This window comes from Stegodyphus dumicola, chromosome 5 (genome assembly GCF_044657685.1).
Source record: "Stegodyphus dumicola isolate Sdum_Otavi_A_Nest chromosome 5, ASM4465768v1".
NCBI lineage: Eukaryota > Metazoa > Arthropoda > Arachnida > Araneae > Eresidae > Stegodyphus > Stegodyphus dumicola.
The window spans coordinates 15,330,941-15,349,204 of record NC_140772.1 but is presented as its reverse complement, the minus strand read 5'-3'; positions in this window follow the sequence as shown (position 1 = coordinate 15,349,204).

The following is an 18,264-nucleotide window of genomic DNA, read 5'->3' as shown; positions in this document are numbered from 1 at the left end:
TGCCAAATCCTGGGTGCGGAGAATCATCATCCACAACCCTTTTAGTTCGGGCGTCACTTAATTAAGTTAATAGGTTAACTTAATTAGGTTAACATTAGGTCAATTGGAAGTCATTAGGTTAATTGGAAGCAGAAAAGATGAAAAATATGCAACCGCCTTCGCCGGGAATCGAACCACGGACCTCTGGAATACCGGCCCAGCGTGTTGAACCACTACACCACGAAGGCACGCTAGGGAAGTGGGAGAAATACCTTATATAGTCCCCTTTTTACAGGGCGCTAGGGTTTTAGGGGACCTAGTCGCCAAATCCTGGGTGCGGAGAATCATCATCCACAACCCTTTTAGTTCGGCCGCCACTTAATTAAGTTAATAGGTTAACTTAATTAAGTTAACATTAGGTCAACTGGAAGTCATTAGGTTAATTGGAAGCAGAAAAGATGATAAATATGCAACCGCCTTCGCCGGGAATCGAACCATGGACCTCTGGAATACCGGCCCAGCGTGTTGAACCACTACACCAAAAAGGCACGCTAGGGAAGTGGGAGAAATACCTTATAAAATAAGAAAAAGAGAAATTTTGAAAAGAGAAAAAGTTGATAGAGATTTATCGGGGATGAAAAAATCGTCATACGTATTTACACAAACAAACAGATATTACTGTAAAAAATCTTTAAAATGTGTTATGGGGTCCCGAATATGTGCTTATTCACTGAAAACTAACTATCGAATTTTTGGACCCAAAACACTGCCTGCTTTGTCTTGTTAGTTGGCTGGAGGTAAAAAATGCAGACTCTGTGAGGTTACCGTTATGTAAGTAGTAAAGTTTAGCAAAATTTTCATCTATGGGCTTTGCTGTGGGATTTTTCGCAACATCCTCTTGAAAAAGTTCTTCCGAAAAACATTTTAATGTTGAAAATTTATACTAAAATTTCGTAGCGCGGGGGGGGGGGCAATTTGACCAAAAATTAAGCAGTAACACATACAACCAGTGCGTACTTAAATAAATATTATTATAAGCTATTTCTCTCGCCTTCTTAGCATGCCTTCATAGTATAGTGGTCTGGACGCAGGGCTGTATTACAGAGGTCCGTGGTTCGATTACTGGCGAGGACGTTGCTCATTTTTAAGATGTTGGAAACATGATATCTTTACATAAACAGTCATATAACAGTCTCGACATATAAACAGTCTCGCGCGCTTCAGATAAAAAAGTTTTATTCCGTACAGTGTTGCCGTTGCTCGCTTTGAAATCGTTGATTTTCTAATCAAAAATTAGTTAAAACTTTACAAAATATGAAATAAATGATGAAACAAATTCAAAATTCAAAATTCGTGTTTCCGGGTGGCTATGTTCAGGTGGAGGACTAAGTTATTCAAGATTTAATGGCTCTAGGATGCGAGAAAAATATACACATTCATTCAGATTATACATTATTTACTTTTTTAATATAATATAGTGCGATACTATTTGGTGGCAATAATTTGAAAAGCCATTCCTCCCTTACACTGGAAAACGCAATATCCCGTTCCGAGAGTAATAGCTCATTCAGGCTGACGCCCCTTTGGTATAATAACAATAAAAAGTTTTATGTGGATTCCACATCACTTCCTTGTATGGCCTATCAAATTACAGACATTTTGCTCCGTTTCATTTAAACTTATTCCCTCGAATTTCATTAGAGATATACTTCTCATTCAATTAATTCAGTTCTTTCTTTGCGGCAAAAGGAAATAATTAAAAACTCAAAACATCTTCATTAAAAATTTTAAAATACAGAAAAGCATAAAACCTCAAATACAGTTAAAACTGTTTAAAAAAAATCTGACGTGTACACCACATGACCTCCTTGTATGGAATATTAAATTATACGCATTTTTTCTTGCATTTTGTTTAAACTTATTGGATTTAATTATATCTACTTCGCCGACAGCGCATAAACCACAATGGAATAAGTGCATTCTTTAAAATTCACTCTATCTATTTACCATAGCGACAGTCTGGCGCTAGCTTCACTTAACAGTATTATATTTCGTTCATATTATAACTCAGAATGCACAAAATTTGTATCATTTAAAGAATTATCTAATCGTTGCCACATGTTCTATTCAAGTACTATAATAAAGCTAGAACGATGTATAAAAGAAATTAAGCAAACAACACAAAAAAGAAACAGTTTTTCACAGACGAATGAGTATTTCTCATTCAATTAATTCAGTTCTCACTTCGAGACAAGGCAAAAATTTATAAAAACTCAAAATGTCTCTACTAAAAATTACTAATTATTAAAAATTAAGTAAATCTTAAACACTTATTTCCTCGAAAAAATTCCAGAAAGAATTAAGCATGATTTAATTGGCAATAATAAATGAATACGTTATCTTTGTTGTTGCGAAGCTAAGTTTCTCTAGATTGGCAACAAATCCACTAGTCTCCTGTTTCAAATGTAAACATCAATGGCCGCCATTAAAACAGGCTTAGCGGCAATTAAACAACTTTAAAATTGCTGATAATTCTAAAAATATTGCACACAGATTTACTAAAGGCATAAAACCCTTAACCGGAAGATTAGAAACAACGTAATTCAAATCATTTTTAAAGAAACAAATGTACAATTTACAAACATATAAGAGTAAAGAAACTGAGATCACTGAGCCTGGTAACAGAGTGGATATATTTATAAATATATTTATATACGTATGGAGCTGCCATTTGAAACCAAAATACGAGGTGCACATCTACATGTTATAGTAGTCCTATATACAAAATTTCAACTTTCTGAGGCTACTTCTTTTTGAGTTATGCGACATACGTACGTACGCACGTTCGTACATACGTTCGTAAGAGAATGCATTTAAGTAATAGAATGCATTTAAGTTTTTAGACGCAAAATACCATTTAGGACTAATGTCCATTTTAAGCTATTAACTTAGTGTAAACAGAAGTATATGAAAACCGTAAAATTATATTTTTCCAGGAAAAAAAAGTTTTCATAAGCGGATTTAGTTTTCTGCATATTATTTTTAAATTTAAGACAATTAAAAGGAAATATTTTGCAAGCGAAAGTTAATTGCGATGAAAATGTTTTCTGAATTTCAAAAACTAAATGTTTCGCTTAAAGTATTTAAAGTTTGCTCAGGTCAGCGCTTGCGAGCGATTGTTTATAATAGCATCGTTCGCTTCTTTAGTCTTCTGAAAGATTATTGTTGCGTTTTCAGCTTCAGTCTGTCGTCTGCACATGCTGTTGTTGGGTTGAAGAGCTTGCGTCATACTTGCGCAAAAAATGAAAGAAAGCTCGCTGTTTCTCAACCCCGATTCTTATGAAGGGACTTTATAAACGCCCGCTTTTGTTCTTATGAGCTTCCCGATATTTAGTGCAAAAACTAAACAAAAAAAGTTGTTCTTTGACGCTGCAGGAATTAGAAAATCGTGTCCATTCTGAAATAAGTTCTCTGTCATCTTTTACATTTCTGGGGCTTTCGAATAGCAGGTTGTTTCGGGTGGAACAGTACACATTTGATTGAACACTTTTATACTTGATAAAATTATTTAGAAAACTCATTCTTTCGTTATTATTTCAACGAATCTAAATTTATTATTCCAAAGGGCGTTAGCCCAGAAGTTCTATTAATTTCGTTTTGGCATTTTGGCGTCGAAAAACTTAAATTTCCGTTTCATTTTTTAGATTGTTGCCACCAAATATTATCGCCCCGTGTTATATCTAAAGAAATTAAATAGTGAAGAATCTGCAAAAATGTATGCATGTTTCTCGCATTGGGATAAAACAACGGTAATTTTGAATAACGTAATATGAGCATATGAAAGTTCTAATTTGGAATTTGGAATTTGTTTTATTGTCTATTTCATATTCTGTTAAACTTTAACGAATTTTTGATTAACAAACTCAACGATTTCAAAGCGAACAATAGCAACTAGCAACGTTGTATTAAAAAAAAAAAAAAAAAAAAAAAAAAAAAAAAAAAAAAAAACTTTTATCTTCAGCCCGCGAGACTTTTCATCGGAAATTCTAAAGATAGGCGTGCGAAGAATGTGGTATTTAATAAATAAAGGTAAAATTCAAAACGATAAAAATACGCCCCTTTGGGCGTAATATAAAATCTGATTTCTTTCATATTTTTTAATATATCTTTTTATATGTTCTTTGTTTAATATTTCTTCAAGTCAAATTTTACTTTTGGTTTTTCATTTACCACGCATGCATATTTCTTTTCAAATTTAACTATATTTCGAAAAATAATTTAGTTTAATTGTAAAGGAAACACGTGGTTGTAAAATTTTAAATTAGGTCATGAAGTAACCTTGGATGATGTAAATTTTGAATAAAATGTTATTGATTTGGAGGTTGATAAGACACGAATCGAGTTTCTTCAGGAGTGTAAAAAAATTGCGAGAGTTTTAAAAACGATAATCATTTTGCCATTGGTTTTATATGGGTGGGGGGAAGCAATTTTATATAGAACGACAACCAATTTATATGTCACATATTTCTTTACCTGCCGAAATTGAGTTCTTGTCAAACTTTTACTTTCACAAAAATTTATCTTCTGAAACGGATTGGAATTCATAGCGTTCACTTAAACGTAATGACGTTAATCTCAATTTACTTCTTTCCAATGCTTTCAGAACTCTTTTGTCTTAATTTTTCCGCATTTCATTTTTGTTTCCTGAGACAGATGATGCCACTCGTATATTCATTTTTACTTTACTCTTACGCTTCCTGTCATTTTCTTTAATTCAATTAATTTTAATTTCATTTTAATTCAATAGCAAAATTATAAAATTTTTTAAAACAGCATAACTTTAGAGTTTCACACTGGAAATGAAAATATTTTCTTCCGTACAGATGCACATGTTCTCGTGGAGGATAACGTTATTTGAATTTAAGGGCTAAAGGACCTATGTTTTTTTTTTCAAAATATGAGAAAATAGTATGTACATACATGCAGATTCTTTATTCCTTAAGTTCTTTAACTACAATTTCATAATGACAATTTCCAATGTTTAATTTCTACAAATAATATAGTACTCAAATACATAAAGATGATAGTGTCGGGGACGATTATTCGAGTTTTACAAGATTTCTCTACAGTAATTGATTTTTACTCCAAATTGAATTGACTAAAATGCTTCATGAGAATCAGTTCTTTGAGTAACAACTATTCACGGAAATATTTGGCCTGACTAGAATTGCCGGTTTGGCTTTAATTTATAACTCGAGTAAAGACGAAACACTTTCATATTTACGTATTTTTATCAATTATTGATCATTGAACCGGAGTTGGTTTGTTCCCCTTGAAAAGTCAACTAATTTCCGATCAATGACAATAATTACATGTTTTAATTTTTACTTTTACAATTGTAATATTATTCTTCGTGATGATTTAACTCCAGTCCCCGTTAAAACATTATTAACATTTTGCTTTCAAATTACTTCAAAACATCTTTCAAAATATAACTTACCAGTATGGATGCACACTTTTTAAATAATTCTACTTTAATTAAACTTAGGAGATAATATAATCAGTTAATCAATACTGTTTAGGAAATAAATTATTATTAACTAACTTTGCAGCAATTGCGCAAGTAATAATAACTTGTATTCGCACTAAATGGATTTAAGTTCATACAACATTTGATATGCTAAATAGCAGCTATTAGCGCTATTTATCTCTTACCTAATGTACCCACTTTATATATTATCTCCAACCTTTTTAAGTTTTAAAGTTCTTATACAAAAACTTTACTGTATTGAAGGTTAGCAGCCTCCTTACTTTTATATCTTGCTAGTTTAACTCATATTGAAATCACTAAATGTCATTCCACTAGATGACAAACTTGAAAATTTAACGCCATGCCTGCTACAGGTAAACCCAAAAAACAATTTCTATGAAAAACATTTAACTGTATTTATATGATTACATGCGGTACTTGACATATTAAATATATAGGACAGACTAAAAACAATCTTAACTTTCGAATCAATAACCATAGAGCTCAAATCAAAAAATTCAACGCACAAAAAAATAACATTAAAATAAGTACACCATCACAACTTAATACAGCAGAATTAGAACACTTTAAACACCATGACTTCAACTCTATTCAACTTCAGATACTAGATATAATACCCAATCACAAAACACGAATTTTTCAGGAATCTCTCTATATACTAAAACAACATTCACTTTATCCATATGGACTTAACACTTATATACATAGTCATAGAGATACTTCTAAGAAGTCTATTTTCAGCCAATTTAAACTCTACAGCATCAAAACGCAGAGAGGAAAAAGAGGAAGCAAAATAAAAAATAATGCGAGATTTTTATCCACTTTGGATACACTTGCATTGAAAAAACAATTGAAATGTTTTTTTGACTCAGACTGTTTTCCCAAGAAACTTCTCAACTGGTTACACTCCTGTACTAATAAATTCCTTATCAAACTAAAAAAAATTCATTCAAGAAAGCTACGACGACATACAAATCATTAAAGACATGATTCTTGATTTTAGTCTTTTCAGACTCTCTAATAGTCTCACTCAACGCAAAATTTATTTTAAAGTCAATTTTCTGCATCCGCAGTTTGACAATATTCATTTCTCAAGAATCATCAGAGATTGTAAAGATTACTTCCCCGCAGCTGACACTATACCAATGATTGCATTTAAATATCAAAGAACCTTAAGCAACTTGCTTACTAACCACCATGAAATAGATGAAACTGCAGAATGACATTGTAAGACACCAATTTACAGCAATTACGTAGATTCTCATCACCAGCACATAATTACTGGCAACCTGAATATCATACAAAACCATCAACTAAAAACACTAATGAGTTATGGTACAAAATTTAGACCAGTCAGAAACATGACTACAAATTACTGTTACAAGACTTTCGAAAACAACATCAACGAATTTATAGTTAAAGCAAGCTATCAACTGAATTTTCCCATAGATACCTTCTTAAAATGGAAAGCTAAAATTCTTCAACGTATATCCACAGAAATCAGTCACCTCAAATTTAAAAGTACACTGAACTGGTGGCAACTTACATCTGATATTAGTCAATTAAAACAGCTTTTTACTATTACAAAAATAGATAAAGCAACTAATAACTTTAGCATTATATGAAAACAATTCTACACTGAGATTATTCATAAAGAACTTCTCAACGCAACTACTTATCAATCAGCCAACCTTACAGAAACATCTATAATAAACAGGATTAAAACTTTTCATAAGAAACTCAATATTACTTTCAATGCAAACTACAACAGATTTACTAATCTTTATGCGATTCCCAAATTCCATAAAACACCATTAAAATTTAGATTTATAGCTAATGGAACTAATAATTACAAGAAAAATATAGACTATTATTTTTCAATTCAACTTAATAAAATCTGTAAATTTATTTTCAATGATTGTAACACTAATCATAACTATTGCTGGATCATTCATAATAACACTCCTGTCATTAATACCATTCATACCATTAACATCCAAAACATTAACTGCTATGATTTTGAAAACTTATATACCTCACTTCCTCTAGAAGAAATCTATACCAGTCTACTTGATCTACCAAAACTTTTCCCTAATATACTCAATATCATGACTCTTGACAAATGGAAAACCTACCTAAAATGCACACTTTTTCATAACTACATCAAGTTTCAAAATCAACTTTTTAAACAAGTCAGAGGATTGCCAATGGGCTTACATTCCAGCACCTCGATCTGTAATATCTTTTTATTTGTCAAAGAATTTAACTTCCAAAAAAATCTACAACCACAAGAGTTAAATTACTACAAACACACCTACAGATTTATTGATGACCTTATTACAATTAATAATTTTGGTAAAATTGAAAACTCCGACATTTATCCGAATTGTCTTAAACTTAATAAAACTAATAATTCACAAAATAGCATAGACTTTCTAGATCTTCAAATCATTAACTACAAAAAAATTTTACTTTTTGACAAAACAAGAAACTTCAATTTCAATACTAACAAATTAATAAATTGGAACTCCAACATATCCAAAAAAGTAATTAACAATACTATAATTAATCAAATACAACGAATTAAAACTATATGCACAGATACAATAGATTTGCAACGCGAAATTTTGATCCTTATCAAAATTCTCAAAAATAATCTAATTCCCTTTCAATTTATCAACCATTGCCTTAAAAGAGCAGGCGTTAAATACTCACTCTAAATCATTTAACTGATAGGGATATGATAATTTATTCCTAAACCTGAGAAGGCGGTATAAGTTGGATGACTGTCAGTTGAAAGATTTGTATATAGTGTAATTACTCAATTGTATATATTGTAAAAAGCTAATTGTCTTCAGACATATACTGTTACTATACTGCTACTAAAAAAATGGGCCTATTTCCTGCCTTTAGACTGTCTACTAGCTCTTGGATAGCGAAAATGCCTTTTTCCTTTCTTAAATTCTTAATCATTGCGACACGACAATTAGCCAGAAATTAATTAATTTCCATTCACTAGTATTTAAAAAAAATCTTAACAGACGGTCTCTCTCAGATAAGAACTCCACAAAATACATCCCTCAAGAATTCCGAGTCCCACCCACTACCATAAATTTCTTCACCCAAGTCTTACCGACTGATATAATTCAAAGCCCCTACTGCCGCTAAGAATTTTCGGACACCCTACACTTCTGAGTCAGACACGAAGAGAACACACTGCCAACTCCCCCACTAGAAAGAATGTAAGTTACTTAATACCTTTCTGGCCTTTATATCTTCATGTACATTCACTGATCTTATTTATATTATTTTCTATTTTATTTTTATATTATTTTTATGTTCTCTTTGATTTGTTTTTGCAAAGTTTGCATTATTTATCTTTTTTATAATCTTCTATGTTTATTTCAACTTTACTTTGATTTCGATTTCATAATGACAATTTCCAATGTTTAATTTCTACAAATAATATAGTACTCAAATACATAAAGATGATAGTGTCGGGGACGATTACTCGAGTTTTACAAGATTTCTCTACAGTAATTGATTTTTACTCCAAATTGAATTGACTAAAATGCTTCATGAGAATCAGTTCTTTGAGTAACAACTATTCACGGAAATGTATGGCCTGACTAGAATTGCCGGTTTGGCTTTAACTTATAACTCGAGTAAAGACGAAACACTTTCATATTTACGTATTTTTATCAATTATTGATCATTGAACGGGAGTTGGTTTGTTCCCCTTGAAAAGGCAACTAATTTCCGATCAATGACAATAATTACATGTTTTAATTTTTACTTTTACAATTGTAATATTATTCTTCGTGATGATTTAACTCCAGTCCCCGTTAAAACATTATTAACATTTTGCTTTCAAATTACTTCAAAACATCTTTCAAAATATAACTTACCAGTATGGATGCACACTTTTAAAATAATTCTACTTTAATTAAACTTAGGAGATAATATAATCAATTAATCAATACTGTTTAGGAAATAAATTATATATATATATATATATATATGTATATATATGTGATGTATCAGCTTTAGTCGTGCGGCCGATTGCAACCAAAATACGAGGTGCACATCTACATGTTATAGCAGTCCTATATACAAAATTTCAATATTCTGAGGCTACTCGTTTCTGAGTTATGCGAGATACGTATGTACGTACATACGTTCGTACAGACGCCACAAAAAATTCTCTTCAGAATTCATTTTAAAGCAGTTTTATAATTTTTTGGAGGAAAAGAGTCTTTTATTCTGCCTTTACGTACAGATATCATGCAAAAACATTGGTAAATTGCATTTGATAGCGGTCAAAATGAATATTTTCTTTGAAATATGCTGCCTCAAAATTTTCGCGATTACAATACTTCCGTTTTACTTCGTACAAGGAAGTAAAAAGAGATACTGATAAATATGTACCAAATTCAGTTAACATTGAGGAGCTAAAATTTTGAGAGCTTATTTTTTAAAAACTGCTCTTGCGATGCTTACAAAGCTTTGGTAGTTTGGCATAATTTGAATCGTAGAATTGAAATTCAGAAAATGTCCGATTTTGAGTCAAAATACCTATAGTAGAACAATGCTATATAAAAATCCAATACATATTCTAAATCGCGCTTTCGATATATGAAAAACGCAAGTTGAATTTTTTCAATCGGCTCAGTAGAACGGGAGATGTAGAACAGTCCCTTTTCGTTCTATTTTTTTTCTCAGTTTCCATGGTATAATATCTGTTTTCTTAAAATTAAAAAATATCGTCGACTACTTTGTAGCATGTGTCTTCTTTTACTTTAAACATACTTTGAGTTCTGAATTTATATGCAGGTTCAAACCTAATTAATTTGTTCAAAGTTATTAAATTACACTTTCTTTAACATTCGTGTGCTTTGGACGACGTTGTTTCTTTGCATTTAACTAGGAGTCTGAAATTCCAAGAACACACCAAAGAAGTAAATCTTAGTTAAAGGGTTAAAAAACCCTTTATTATTCAAATAAGATTTAACAGAACACCTTCTCTTGGAGTTTAGGTTTAAAATAAATTTTCTATGGGAGTTCAAGGCGTGTATACACTTTTCTGATGCACCCTGTATTTAAAATGAAAATTTAATTTGTTACATTACTAAAATAAAAAAAATTAAAGAGAAAGACAATTTACTGCATATAAGGATATGAACAAAATAAAAACTACCGTAGTAAAATAATTCAAAACCTTTCACTGTTTTTTCACTTAACAAACTTTCACTTAAACAAAAAATCTGATGTGGACACCACATGACTTCCTTGTACGGAATATTAAATTATACGCATTTTTTTCTTGAATTTCATTTACATTGATTGGATTGAATTAAATCTACTTCGTCGACAGCGCATAAACCACAATAGAATAAATGCACTCTTTAAAATTCACTATATTTGTTAACTATAACGACACTCTGAATGCACAAAATTTATATCATTTAAAGAATTATCTTATCGTTGCCACATGTTCTATTCAAATACTATAATAAAGCTAGAACGATGTATGAAAGAAATTAAGCAAACAAAAGAGAAAAAAACAAATTTTCACTGACGATTGAGTATTTCTCATTCAACTAATTCAGTTCTCACTTCGCGACAAGGCAAAAATACATAAAAACTCAAAGTATCCGTATGAAAAATTACGAAGTAAATCTTAAACACTTATTTCCTCGAAAAAATTCCAGAAAGGATTAAGCATGATTTAATTCGCAATAATAAATGAAGGAGTTATTTTTGTTGTTGCGAAGCTTAGTCTCTCTAGATTGGAAACAAATTGACAATTCTGCTGTTTCAAATGTAAACAAATATGTCTGCCATGTTATTTAAAACTTAACCGAACTTAAACAGCTTTTAAATTGTTGATAATTGTACAAATATTGCTTCCAGAATTACGAAAGGCATAAAAACTTTAACTGGAAGATAAAAACAACATAATTAAATCATTTTTAAAGCAAAAAATGTACAATTTACAAACATATAAGAGTAAAGAAACTGAGATCACTGTGCCGAGTAACAGAGTGGATATATATATAAATATAGTATTTATATACGTTTGGTGCGGCCGATTGCAACCAAAATACGAAAATACGAGGTGCACATCTACATGTTATAGCAGTCCTATATGCAAATTTTCAACGTTCTGAGGCTACTCGTTTTTGAGATATGCGAGATACGTACGCACGCACGAACTTCGTACAAGGAAGTAAAAAAAAAATCTTTTACAATATAGTGTTTTGTTGATAAGAGTAGGGAAAGGTCTTCGAAATTTAATTAAATCAAAAAGGATCTATAAAGTATGTTTAAAATATAAGAATATGTTTCATTCTGCTTAACATTATTCTAAGCTTCGTATTCTAAGCTTCTAACATTATTTTAATCTTCTTAGATTACTGGCAAATTTACGTTAAATAACTACAGCAATGTAAAATAATTATGCGTTTTATTTTAACTTTAACATGAAGTTATATACTGACAAATAAATTAATTTCCACTTTTTGAGGGCTGAACATACAACAATGATTCAAATTATTTACAAATTGAAATCTCAAGACTAATAACTTGGCTCTGGTATTCTATGTCTACTTCAAAAAAAAAAAAAAAAAAAAAAAGACACAGTTTCAGCTGATAGCAACAGGACTTAAGGAAGACGATCACACAGCTTTTATCACGGCAAGCTGAACTCGTTGATCCTCTTCCCCTTAAACTTACAGATACACGTTTTTATGTAAAATTTATTTTTTAGATTCTGGTGAAGTAGACGAAACAGTAATAGTGCAGGACAGATTTTAAACAGGGAAAAATAAAAAAAAAAGGAAAATCTGAAAGGCTTCAGATTTTAAATTACGTCCAAAGGTGCTTTTTTCTAACATTTTGTTTGTTACCTTTATTTACTAAATATCGTGTTCTTCTCACTTAAACCATAAAATTCAGTTCAAGAGTAATATCGCAAAATAATTCTTAAATGAGTATATTTTTAGTTTCCGATACACAGTCTCACGCGCTGGAGACAAAAATGTCTTTTCTGTACAACTTTGACATGGCTCGCATTGAAATCCCTGACTTTGTTTATCGAAAATTTGTTAAAGGTTTACAAAATATAAAATCGATAATAAAATAAATTGCAAATTTCGGCTTTCAAATGCCCATATTCGCAGTAGGATTACGTCATTCAAAATTGGATGAATCTAGGTACTGTTGTTTTATCACAATGCGAGAAACATACATACATTTTTGCAGATTCTTCATCGTTTAATTTCTTGAAATATAATGCAGGGCGATAATATTTGGTGGCAACAGTTTGAAAAGTGAAACGGACATTCAGAGTGATTCTGGGCAAAATCGCGAAACGAAAACAATAGTCCCTCAAGGACAATTCTCCTTTGGATTAAAAAGATTTGAATTAAAACAGTCGTCTAAAAATGCATTGGTTTTAGCGGGAATAATATTGAAAAAAATTATTAAAGGAATAGACTTTGGAAAAGAAAAACCGGTGGATACCCAAAATATTTCTTGGAAATTGAGTGATCCTTTAAATCTCTTCACGTAAATTTAATCCCACATGCAAATAGCTAGTTTGAAGTTTCAAGAAAAGTAATTGTTATTCCAGAGCAGATCCTTCATACTTTCCGTTTTTAATAAACGACCTTTGAATTCTCTGCACATTGTGGTTGAATTTCTTATCTGAGAAGAAACTCTTATAGGTGGAGAAGAGCATTACCTGAAAATTAAATGCTTATAAGAATTCTTTCCGGTTGGAATACTTTTACCCTCCTCGTGGAGCAGACAAGAACAAGAACAGAGGCATGAAATATTATTTTCTTCCGTTTAGTTAGAAAACAAATGTTCAATATACTTCCAAGGAATTGGAAAAGAAAACGGAACTTGATTTAATTCCGTGCAAAGCGTTATGCTTCGATGGGATTTGAAATGCGAAAAAAAAAAAAAAAAAAAAAGGAAATGCAATTTACTGTCTGAAGTGTTTCTGAAAGCGAAATTTGTCGGTAAGACAATTTGGGCCGTTGCTTACTCGAAAACTATGGCCATGGTTTTCAATTTCATCGGCAATGGCAGATTCTGGGGAAATTGCATTATTCCTTAAATGCTCTTTGGCAACACTTTTCATATCTGGGAAAGGAAAAAAAGTGTGACCTCCTTTCTTTATCTCAAGCATATTTTGTATTGCTTCTGCAAATGCATCGCCATTTTAAGCGAAATTGTCGATGTTACAATGCTTAATTTTATAGGGAATAAATTTATTTTATGTGCGAGGGCAGCCACAAGCCTTACTTAAAATTTCCAAATTTTAAATATCTGCGGATTTATCTTACTTACACAAAATCACGTTCACTAGGACAACTGAAAACATGACAATATTAATAAGCTTAAAAGAATCCCTAGCACTGTAATATTTGAAGCAATTTAGCTATTAAATAGCTGAATTTATATCTAAAGGGCGCCTATATAGAAGGCAATGAAAGTTAACAGTTTGGAAACTTAAAGTCAAAGGAGATGAAAGCCTGAAATACACTTTTGAAAAATTAGTTTTTTTCCCCTAGTACCTAAAAGACAAAAATCTGATGTGTACACCACATGACTTCCTTGTACGGAGTATTAAATTATACGCATTTTTTCTTGCATTTGGTTTAAACTTATTGGATTGAATTAAATCTACTTCGCCGACAGCGCATAAACCACGATAGAATAAATGCATTCTTTAAAATTCACTCTATTTGTTTACCATAGCGACACTCTGGCGCTAGGTTCACTTAACAGTATTATATTTCGTTCATATTATAACTCAGAATGCACAAAATTTATATCATTTAAATAATTATCTAATCGTTGCCACATGTTCTATTCAAATACTATAATAAAGGTAGAACGATGTATAAAAGAAATTACGCAAACAAAACAAAAAAGAAACAGTTTTTCACAGACTATTGAGTATTTCACATTCAGTTAACTCAGTTCTCATATCGCGACAAGGCAAAAATATGTAAAAACTCAAAATATTTGTATTAAAAATTACGAAGTAAGTCATAAACTCTTATTTCCTCGAAAAATTTCCAGAAAGGATTAAACATGATTTAATTCGCAATAATAAATGAAGGCGTTATTTTTGTTGTTGCGAAGCTACGTTTCTCTAGATTGGCAACAAATCCACTAGTCTTCTGTTTCAAATGAAAACAAGCAATGGCCGCCATCAAAAAAATTATTAGGCTTAGCGGCACTTAAATAACTTTAAAATTATTGATAATTCTAAAAATATTGCATACAGATTTACTAAAGGCATAAAAACCTTAGCCGGAACACAAGAACAACATAATTCAATCATTTTTAAAGCAAAAAATGTACAATTTACAAACATATAAGTGTAAAGAAACTGAGATCACTGAGCCGGTTAACAGAATGGATATATATATAAATATATTTATATACGTTTGGTGCGGCCGATTGCAACCAAAATACGAGGTGCACATCTACATGTTATAGCAGTCCTATATACAAAATTTCAACGTTCTGAGGCTACTCGTTTTTGAGTTATGTGAGATACGTACGTACGTACGTACAGACTTTCGTACAGACGCCACGAAAAATTCTCTTCAGAATTAATTTTAAAGCAGTTTTATAATGTTTTTGGAGGAAACGAGTCTTTTGTTTTGTCCATACGTACAGATATGACACAAAAACATCGTTGAATTGCATTCGATAGCGGTCAAAATGGATATTTTCGTTCAAATATGCTGCCTGTAACTTTTCGCGATTACAATACTTCTTTTTTACTTCGTACAAGGAAGTAAAAATTGCCGACATCGGCTGTTTAATTAAACATTGACGAAAACGTTTTGACATGCTATGATGTCACATCCCATGAATGGCGTGCTTTCTTCAACATCAGAATATAACCTTAAATAAATAATATATTTATTATTTAAAATAGAGCATTATAAATATAATATATATAAGATTTGGAAATGCTGTTTTTATTTCATACTTTGTAAAACTTAGAGATTTTTTATTAACAACCTCTACAATTTGAAAGCGAGAAGTGGCAACACTTTTCAAAATAAAGTATTCTTATTTCAAGCGCAAGACTGTTGCCACGAGGAAAAATGAGCGCTAAAATTAGCGTTTTCAGAGTTTTTAATTAATATCTTGGCTGATTAAAGTCGCACAAAGATCAGAATGATCGGAATGGTTTTCTACGAATTTTCTGGCTTCCAGGGGTATCTCTCCCGAAACTCAATTCCTCGCCGTTCCGGGGGAGATGATCTTATAAACAAATAAACAGACAGACGTACACAGAGTTTAATAGTATAGAATACCAATGCTTTTAAAAGCTTTTCAACGAGATAAAGAACTAAATTTTGTCCACAGCTCTTGCTTTGAATTCTAAAGAGTTTTGAATCAGAATACTTCAATAAGAGCTGACACTAGATTTCATAAACGGTGGGATTCTATTGTGTTGTTTGAAATGATCACCACTCCAAGAAATTCTGATGAGTTTCTTTCAACCGCTAAGCCAGCTTACTTTTAATACTCTGATAAACCCCAAACGAGACGTTGTGATACGCAAAGAATGAAAGGCGAACGGAATAACCCTCTGATCCCATTTAAAGTTCTGTTTTTCTAGTCTTCGTAAACATCTGACCTGGTTTCCTAAGAAGTTGTGTTATAGCAAAGGCTGATACAGGCCTCAGAACCCGTTAGCTAATGAATACAGTTTGCCTGCAATTCTATGCATATGGAGAAATCAAAGGAAAATTATTGTAAAGTTGGTAATAATATTCTATTAGATATATACAATTATAACAGAAGACATAATAGTATTTTATTTTATTATTTAAAGGAAATTTTGATAATTGTCCTTAAGGAGTTATTAATTTGACTTCTCTTCTATTTTTATTTTTTTTCTATGTACATTTCGCCTATTTGCTTCCTTTTTAAAGATCTAATACAAACCACAGAATGTATCTAAGTGTTCAAGTAGGTGATTGATTAAAGCAAATTTTGCTTTTCGTATGGCAAGGTGTTTAGACTGAAAGACATTACGGTAAGATCCTTAAAGTTGAATGAACCATTTTCATCAGAAACAGACATCTCAGAATAATCCAAAAGATAACTCTGTAAAATTAATTTTTTGAAATCAAAGCATATGGGTGTCACATGTATCTGGATAAAATGATCAAATTTAGTTTTTAAAATATACAGGATGTAACTGAATTGACGCTCACAAATTTAAATGTTCCACACATGGCAAAAGTAACAGTAAGTTTAACACAGCGAATAGCAGAATGTGAAATGCGAATGCGGAAGTACTGTAAGTGCTAGAATACTTGGAGAAAGAAAAGTTGTTTCAATCACGGTTACTTTCAAAAACCAAAGTTTGATATTGTTACGGATTTTGTATTTAGTTGGTTATTTTTAGTAGAATTGTAATTAAAATTTTTTTATTTCCCTATGAAATGCAGCGCGTGACGAATTTTAAGAGAAAGCTACGCCGAAAAAATAAAAATACAAGAGCACGTGCATTTAACATTTAATGAAAGTTTATCTCCGTAATTTGAATAAACATAATTGACTGCAATGTTAACCGTAACCGTAATTCTACGCTTTTTGCTTTCCAGAAACTGATAGAATTGAATAAACATAATTGACTGCAATGTTAACTGTAACCGTAATTCTACCTCTTTTTGCTTTCCAGAAACTGCTAGAATTCTCTCGTGAGGCCGATTTAGAAAGCTATAAAAGCCAGAGAGAGAACATCTCAGCTCAGCTGTTTTAGTGAGGTGTTGTAATTTTGATCGGATTAGCTTTCTCTGCGCTTTGGATTGTGTTCTATTTAACATTTTAGTAGTTTAAAATATATCTAATGATTATATTGCGTGATACTGCGATACTATACGAATATCGTTGAGCAAAAATCCTGCGTTTTGCTGTATTTCTTGTGATACGAATAAATTGCAACTTTTTATCGGACTTGTTCATTCAATCTATTACGAAACCCGTACGCACGCAATAATATTTATAAAAGTGAACGGGTCTTATCTACAATACTTGCATCATAAACGACAACGGTTCTCATTTGCGAGATGCAGATTGACACTCTTGAAGACTGTCGTCAGAATTACTAGTGAACGTTTATCCGTTTGCTGATCATCCTCTTTCCTATCTGAATTGCAGGAGATGAGAATGAGGGGTCTTAAACCAAACCTTTCCAGTTTATTTTCAAGGCCTGGTCAGTTCTTCATCCGGTCAGATTAAATTCTGAAACACAGAGTGCAGAACTAAATTATTACTTTATTAGTGACCTGAAAACGGTCTAAGGAAAAGCCACATTTTCTTCAAAGCGAAAATTTATATTTCACCATAGCGTAATTCGTAGTAATTCATGATGAAGCCTGTTGAACTGCTGTCAATTAGAAATGTTGTTTGGTTTGAAACCTTGTTTGGTAATTGATAGATATCAACGTCGTGTACATTTTTATTTTAATGGCCGAGTGCTTTAAACATCGTGCACATAGAAAATACGAACAGCTCATCAGTTGGGTTTGTATAAAAGATAAAATATATGGATGCAAAGAAAGTGTAAAGATCATTCTGCGGCATGGAACCATAAACGGTACAACTGATTCCTGTGTACTCACTGTTGCAGGTATTTAAGTGGTAAGGACAATGATTAGACAATTTACGTTTAAATTCGGGTT